The sequence below is a fragment of the Aethina tumida genome, chromosome 8 (genome assembly GCF_024364675.1).
Source record: "Aethina tumida isolate Nest 87 chromosome 8, icAetTumi1.1, whole genome shotgun sequence".
NCBI classification, from domain to species: Eukaryota; Metazoa; Arthropoda; class Insecta; order Coleoptera; family Nitidulidae; genus Aethina; species Aethina tumida.
Window position 1 is genome coordinate 1,608,921 of NC_065442.1, and position 9,348 is coordinate 1,618,268.

The following is a 9,348-nucleotide window of genomic DNA, read 5'->3' on the forward strand; positions in this document are numbered from 1 at the left end:
ACGTTGGAGGCGAACAGGGGCTGAAATATATATTTAGATTAGAGTTTTCAACAAACTTCTTAAATATCCTAGTTATCTTACAGTTTGATGTCTTTTGAAGTTGTCGCAGTGCTAGAATTGTACGTTGAAGAAGAACAGGGGCTACAATATTTATTCAGATTAGATTTTTCAACAAACTTTATAAATATATTAATTACCTCACGGTTTGAGGTCTTTTGAAATTGTCGCAGTACCAGAATTGTACGTTGGAGGAGAAGTGGGGCTGAAATATATATTCTAAATGGATTTTTCAACAAACTTGTTAAATATATTAATTACCTTACGGTTTGAGGTATTTTGAAATTGTCGCATGGCCAGAATTGTACGTTGGAGGAAAACAGGGGCTACAATATATTTTCAGATTATATTTTCCAACAAACTATAAATATACTAATTACCTTACGGTTTGATGTATATTGAAGTTGTCGCAGTGCCAGAATTGTACGTTGGAGGATGACAGGGGCTAAAATATATATTCAGATTAGATTTTACAACAAACTTTTTAAATATATTAATTACCTTACGGTTTGAGGTATTTTGAAGTTGTTGCAGTGCCAGAAATGCACGTTGTAGGAGAACAGGGGCTGAATTATTTGTTAAAAATATATTTTTCAACAAACTCTTTAAATATATTTAATTCCTCACGTTGGATATTTTTTGAAGGTGTCGCATTGCCTGAATTCTATGTTGGGGCAGAACTGTTCTAAAATATGTATTCAGATAAGAATTTCCATAATACTTTTTAAATGTGGTAATTACCTTACTGTTTGAGATCCTTTGAATTTGTGGCAGTGCCAGAAATATACGTTGGAGGAGAACAGGTTCTAAAATATATATTCAGATTAGATTTTTCAACAAACTTTTCAAATATATTAATTACCTTACGGTTTGAGGTATTTTGAAATTGTCGCAGAGCCAGAAGTGTACGTTGATGGAGGACAGGGGCTACAATATATATTTAGATTAGATTTTTCAACAAACTTTATAAATATATTAATTACTTTACGGTTTGAGGTCTTTTGAAATTGTCGCAGTGCCAGAATTGTACGTTGGAGGAGAAAAGGGTCTTTAATATATATTCAGATTAGAGTTTTCAACAAACTTCTTAAATATCCTAGTTATCTTACAGTTTGATGTCTTTTGAAGTTGTCGCAGTGCCAGAATTGTACGTTAAAGAAGAACAGCGGCTACAATATATATTCAGATTAGATTTTTCAACAAACTTTATAAATGTAATAAATTACCTTACGGTTTGAGGTCTTTTGAAATTGTCGCAGTGCCAGAATTGTACGTTGATGGAGGACAGGGGCTACAATATATATTTAGATTAGATTTTTCAACAAACTTCTTAAATATCCTAGTTATCTTACAGTTTGATGTCTTTTGAAGTTGTCGCAGTGCTAGAATTGTACGTTGAAGAAGAACAGGGGCTACAATTTATATTCAGATTAGATTTTTCAACAAACTTGTTAAATGTATTAATTACCTTACGGTTTGAGGTATTTTGAAATTGTCGCAGGGCCAGAATTGTACGTTGGAGGAAAACAGAGGCTACAATATATATTCAGATTAGATATTTCAACAAACTTTATAAATATATTAATTAACTTACGGTTTGAGGTATTTTGAAATTGTCGCAGTACCAGAATTGTACGTTGGAGGAGAAGTGGGGCTGAAATATATATTCTAAATGGATTTTTCAACAAACTTGTTAAATATATTAATTACCTTACGGTTTGAGGTATTTTGAAATTGTCGCAGTACCAGAATTGTACGTTGGAGGAGAAAAGGGTCTTTAATATATATTCAGATTAGAGTTTTCAACAAACTTCTTAAATATCCTAGTTATCTTACAGTTTGATGTCTTTTGAAGTTGTCGCAGTGCCAGAATTGTACGTTGATGGAGGACAGGAGCTACAATATATATTTAGATTAGATTTTTCAACAAACTTTATAAATATATTAATTACCTTACGGTTTGAGGTCTTTTGATATTGTCGCAGTGCCAGAATTGTACGTTGGAGGAGAAGACGGGCTGAAATATATATTCTAAATGGATTTTTCAACAAACTTGTTAAATATATTAATTACCTTACGGTTTGAGGTATTTTGAAATTGTCGCAGTACCAGAATTGTACGTTGGAGGAGAAAAGGGTCTTTAATATATATTCAGATTAGAGTTTTCAACAAACTTCTTAAATATCCTAGTTATCTTACAGTTTGATGTCTTTTGAAGTTGTCGCAGTGCCAGAATTGTACGTTAAAGAAGAACAGCGGCTACAATATATATTCAGATTAGATTTTTCAACAAACTTTATAAATGTAATAAATTACCTTACGGTTTGAGGTCTTTTGAAATTGTCGCAGTGCCAGAATTGTACGTTGATGGAGGACAGGGGCTACAATATATATTTAGATTAGATTTTTCAACAAACTTCTTAAATATCCTAGTTATCTTACAGTTTGATGTCTTTTGAAGTTGTCGCAGTGCTAGAATTGTACGTTGAAGAAGAACAGGGGCTACAATTTATATTCAGATTAGATTTTTCAACAAACTTGTTAAATGTATTAATTACCTTACGGTTTGAGGTATTTTGAAATTGTCGCAGGGCCAGAATTGTACGTTGGAGGAAAACAGAGGCTACAATATATATTCAGATTAGATATTTCAACAAACTTTATAAATATATTAATTAACTTACGGTTTGAGGTATTTTGAAATTGTCGCAGTACCAGAATTGTACGTTGGAGGAGAAGTGGGGCTGAAATATATATTCTAAATGGATTTTTCAACAAACTTGTTAAATATATTAATTACCTTACGGTTTGAGGTATTTTGAAATTGTCGCAGTACCAGAATTGTACGTTGGAGGAGAAAAGGGTCTTTAATATATATTCAGATTAGAGTTTTCAACAAACTTCTTAAATATCCTAGTTATCTTACAGTTTGATGTCTTTTGAAGTTGTCGCAGTGCCAGAATTGTACGTTGATGGAGGACAGGAGCTACAATATATATTTAGATTAGATTTTTCAACAAACTTTATAAATATATTAATTACCTTACGGTTTGAGGTCTTTTGATATTGTCGCAGTGCCAGAATTGTACGTTGGAGGAGAAGACGGGCTGAAATAAATATACAAATTAGATTTTTCAACAAACTTGTTAAATATTTTAATTATCTTACGGTTTGAGGCATTTTAAAATTGTCGCAGGGCCAGAATTGTACGTTGGAGGAAAACAGGGGCTACAATATATTTTCAGATTATATTTTTCAACAAACTATAAATATATTAATTACCTTACGGTTTGAGGTATTTTGAAGTTGTCGCAGTGCCTGAATTGCATGTTGGAGGAGAAAAGGGGCTGAAATATATATTCAGATTAGAGTTTTCAACAAACTTCTTAAATATCCTAGTTATCTTACAGTTTGTTGTCTTTTGAAGTTGTCGCAGTGCTAGAATTGTACGTTGAAGTAGAACAGGGGCTACAATTTATATTCAGATTAGATTTTTCAACAAACTTGTTAAATGTATTAATTACCTTACGGTTTGAGGTATTTTGAAATTGTCGCAGGGCCAGAATTGTACGTTGGAGGAAAACAGGGGCTACAATATATATTCAGATTAGATTTTTCAACAAACTTTATAAATATATTAATTAACTTACGGTTTGAGGTATTTTGAAATTGTCGCAGTACCAGAATTGTACGTTGGAGGAGAAGTGGGGCTGAAATATATATTCTAAATGGATTTTTCAACAAACTTGTTAAATATATTAATTACCTTACGGTTTGAGGTATTTTGAAATTGTCGCATGGCCAGAATTGTACGTTGGAGGAAAACAGGGGCTACAATATATATTCAGATTAGATTTTTCAACAAACTTTATAAATATATTAATTACCTTCCGGTTTGAGGTATTTTGAAGTTGTTGCAGTGCCAGAATTGTTCGTTGGAGGAAAACAGGGGCCACAATATATATTCAGATTAGATTTTTCAACAAACTTTATAAATATATTAATTACCTTACGGTTTGAGGTATTTTGAAGTTGTTGCAGTGCCAGAATTGTACGTTGGAGGAGAAAAGGGTCTTAAATATATATTCAGATTAGAGTTTTCAACAAACTTCTTATATATCCTAGTTATCTTACAGTTTGATGTATTTTGAAGTTGTCGTAGTGCTAGAATTGTACGTTGAAGAAGAACAGCGGATACAATATATACTCAGATTAGATTTTTTAACAAACTTTATAAATGTAATAAATTACCTTACGGTTTGAGGTCTTTTGAAATTGTCGCAGTGCCAGAATTGCACGTTGATGGAGGACAGGGGCTGAAATATATATTGAGATTAGATTTTTCAACAAACTTTTTAAATATATTAATTACCTTAGGGTTTGATGTATTTTGAAGTTGTCGCAGTGCCAGAATTGTACGTTGGAGGAGAACAGGGACCGAAATATATATTCAGATTAGATTTTTCAACACACTTGTTAAATATATTAATTACTTTACGGTTTGAGTTCTTTTGAAATTGTCGCAGTCCCAGAATTGCACGTTGAAGGAGAACAGGGGCTACAATATATATTCAGATTAGATTTTTCAACAAACTTTATAAATATATTAATTACCTTAGAGTTTGAGGTATATTGAAGTTGTCGCAGAGCCAGAATTGTACGTTGGAGGCGAACAGGGGCTGAAATATATATTTAGATTAGAGTTTTCAACAAACTTCTTAAATATCCTAGTTATCTTACAGTTTGATGTCTTTTGAAGTTGTCGCAGTGCTAGAATTGTACGTTGAAGAAGAACAGGGGCTACAATATTTATTCAGATTAGATTTTTCAACAAACTTTATAAATATATTAATTACCTCACGGTTTGAGGTCTTTTGAAATTGTCGCAGTGCCAGAATTGTACGTTGGAGGATGACAGGGGCTAAAATATATATTCAGATTAGATTTTACAACAAACTTTTCAAATATATTAATTACCTTACGGTTTGAGGTATTTTGAAATTGTCGCAGAGCCAGAAGTGTACGTTGATGGAGGACAGGGGCTACAATATATATTTAGATTAGATTTTTCAACAAACTTTATAAATATATTAATTACTTTACGGTTTGAGGTCTTTTGAAATTGTCGCAGTGCCAGAATTGTACGTTGGAGGAGAAAAGGGTCTTTAATATATATTCAGATTAGAGTTTTCAACAAACTTCTTAAATATCCTAGTTATCTTACAGTTTGATGTCTTTTGAAGTTGTCGCAGTGCCAGAATTGTACGTTAAAGAAGAACAGCGGCTACAATATATATTCAGATTAGATTTTTCAACAAACTTTATAAATGTAATAAATTACCTTACGGTTTGAGGTCTTTTGAAATTGTCGCAGTGCCAGAATTGTACGTTGATGGAGGACAGGGGCTAAAATATATATTTAGATTAGATTTTTCAACAAACTTCTTAAATATCCTAGTTATCTTACAGTTTGATGTCTTTTGAAGTTGTCGCAGTGCTAGAATTGTACGTTGAAGAAGAACAGGGGCTACAATTTATATTCAGATTAGATTTTTCAACAAACTTTTTAAATATATTAATTACCTTAGGGTTTGATGTATTTTGAAGTTGTCGCAGTGCCAGAATTGTACGTTGATGGAGGACAGGGGCTGAAATATATATTGAGATTAGATTTTTCAACAAACTTTTTAAATATATTAATTACCTTAGGGTTTGATGTATTTTGAAGTTGTCGCAGTGCCAGAATTGCACGTTGAAGGAGAACAGGGGCTACAATATATATTCAGATTAGATTTTTCAACAAACTTTATAAATATATTAATTACCTTAGAGTTTGAGGTATATTGAAGTTGTCGCAGAGCCAGAATTGTACGTTGGAGGCGAACAGGGGCTGAAATATATATTTAGATTAGAGTTTTCAACAAACTTCTTAAATATCCTAGTTATCTTACAGTTTGATGTCTTTTGAAGTTGTCGCAGTGCTAGAATTGTACGTTGAAGAAGAACAGGGGCTACAATATTTATTCAGATTAGATTTTTCAACAAACTTTATAAATGTAATAAATTACCTTACGGTTTGAGGTATTTTGAAATTGTCGCAGTACCAGAATTGTACGTTGGAGGAGAAAAGGGTCTTTAATATATATTCAGATTAGAGTTTTCAACAAACTTCTTAAATATCCTAGTTATCTTACAGTTTGATGTCTTTTGAAGTTGTCGCAGTGCCAGAATTGTACGTTGATGGAGGACAGGAGCTACAATATATATTTAGATTAGATTTTTCAACAAACTTTATAAATATATTAATTACCTTACGGTTTGAGGTCTTTTGATATTGTCGCAGTGCCAGAATTGTACGTTGGAGGAGAAGACGGGCTGAAATAAATATACAAATTAGATTTTTCAACAAACTTGTTAAATATTTTAATTATCTTACGGTTTGAGGCATTTTAAAATTGTCGCAGGGCCAGAATTGTACGTTGGAGGAAAACAGGGGCTACAATATATTTTCAGATTATATTTTTCAACAAACTATAAATATATTAATTACCTTACGGTTTGAGGTATTTTGAAGTTGTCGCAGTGCCTGAATTGCATGTTGGAGGAGAAAAGGGGCTGAAATATATATTCAGATTAGAGTTTTCAACAAACTTCTTAAATATCCTAGTTATCTTACAGTTTGTTGTCTTTTGAAGTTGTCGCAGTGCTAGAATTGTACGTTGAAGTAGAACAGGGGCTACAATTTATATTCAGATTAGATTTTTCAACAAACTTGTTAAATGTATTAATTACCTTACGGTTTGAGGTATTTTGAAATTGTCGCAGGGCCAGAATTGTACGTTGGAGGAAAACAGGGGCTACAATATATATTCAGATTAGATTTTTCAACAAACTTTATAAATATATTAATTAACTTACGGTTTGAGGTATTTTGAAATTGTCGCAGTACCAGAATTGTACGTTGGAGGAGAAGTGGGGCTGAAATATATATTCTAAATGGATTTTTCAACAAACTTGTTAAATATATTAATTACCTTACGGTTTGAGGTATTTTGAAATTGTCGCATGGCCAGAATTGTACGTTGGAGGAAAACAGGGGCTACAATATATATTCAGATTAGATTTTTCAACAAACTTTATAAATATATTAATTACCTTCCGGTTTGAGGTATTTTGAAGTTGTTGCAGTGCCAGAATTGTTCGTTGGAGGAAAACAGGGGCCACAATATATATTCAGATTAGATTTTTCAACAAACTTTATAAATATATTAATTACCTTACGGTTTGAGGTATTTTGAAGTTGTTGCAGTGCCAGAATTGTACGTTGGAGGAGAAAAGGGTCTTAAATATATATTCAGATTAGAGTTTTCAACAAACTTCTTATATATCCTAGTTATCTTACAGTTTGATGTATTTTGAAGTTGTCGTAGTGCTAGAATTGTACGTTGAAGAAGAACAGCGGATACAATATATACTCAGATTAGATTTTTTAACAAACTTTATAAATGTAATAAATTACCTTACGGTTTGAGGTCTTTTGAAATTGTCGCAGTGCCAGAATTGCACGTTGATGGAGGACAGGGGCTGAAATATATATTGAGATTAGATTTTTCAACAAACTTTTTAAATATATTAATTACCTTAGGGTTTGATGTATTTTGAAGTTGTCGCAGTGCCAGAATTGTACGTTGGAGGAGAACAGGGACCGAAATATATATTCAGATTAGATTTTTCAACACACTTGTTAAATATATTAATTACTTTACGGTTTGAGTTCTTTTGAAATTGTCGCAGTCCCAGAATTGCACGTTGAAGGAGAACAGGGGCTACAATATATATTCAGATTAGATTTTTCAACAAACTTTATAAATATATTAATTACCTTAGAGTTTGAGGTATATTGAAGTTGTCGCAGAGCCAGAATTGTACGTTGGAGGCGAACAGGGGCTGAAATATATATTTAGATTAGAGTTTTCAACAAACTTCTTAAATATCCTAGTTATCTTACAGTTTGATGTCTTTTGAAGTTGTCGCAGTGCTAGAATTGTACGTTGAAGAAGAACAGGGGCTACAATATTTATTCAGATTAGATTTTTCAACAAACTTTATAAATATATTAATTACCTCACGGTTTGAGGTCTTTTGAAATTGTCGCAGTGCCAGAATTGTACGTTGGAGGATGACAGGGGCTAAAATATATATTCAGATTAGATTTTACAACAAACTTTTCAAATATATTAATTACCTTACGGTTTGAGGTATTTTGAAATTGTCGCAGAGCCAGAAGTGTACGTTGATGGAGGACAGGGGCTACAATATATATTTAGATTAGATTTTTCAACAAACTTTATAAATATATTAATTACTTTACGGTTTGAGGTCTTTTGAAATTGTCGCAGTGCCAGAATTGTACGTTGGAGGAGAAAAGGGTCTTTAATATATATTCAGATTAGAGTTTTCAACAAACTTCTTAAATATCCTAGTTATCTTACAGTTTGATGTCTTTTGAAGTTGTCGCAGTGCCAGAATTGTACGTTAAAGAAGAACAGCGGCTACAATATATATTCAGATTAGATTTTTCAACAAACTTTATAAATGTAATAAATTACCTTACGGTTTGAGGTCTTTTGAAATTGTCGCAGTGCCAGAATTGTACGTTGATGGAGGACAGGGGCTAAAATATATATTTAGATTAGATTTTTCAACAAACTTCTTAAATATCCTAGTTATCTTACAGTTTGATGTCTTTTGAAGTTGTCGCAGTGCTAGAATTGTACGTTGAAGAAGAACAGGGGCTACAATTTATATTCAGATTAGATTTTTCAACAAACTTTTTAAATATATTAATTACCTTAGGGTTTGATGTATTTTGAAGTTGTCGCAGTGCCAGAATTGTACGTTGATGGAGGACAGGGTCTGAAATATATATTGAGATTAGATTTTTCAACAAACTTTTTAAATATATTAATTACCTTAGGGTTTGATGTATTTTGAAGTTGTCGCAGTGCCAGAATTGCACGTTGAAGGAGAACAGGGGCTACAATATATATTCAGATTAGATTTTTCAACAAACTTTATAAATATATTAATTACCTTAGAGTTTGAGGTATATTGAAGTTGTCGCAGAGCCAGAATTGTACGTTGGAGGCGAACAGGGGCTGAAATATATATTTAGATTAGAGTTTTCAACAAACTTCTTAAATATCCTAGTTATCTTACAGTTTGATGTCTTTTGAAGTTGTCGCAGTGCTAGAATTGTACGTTGAAGAAGAACAGGGGCTACAATATTTA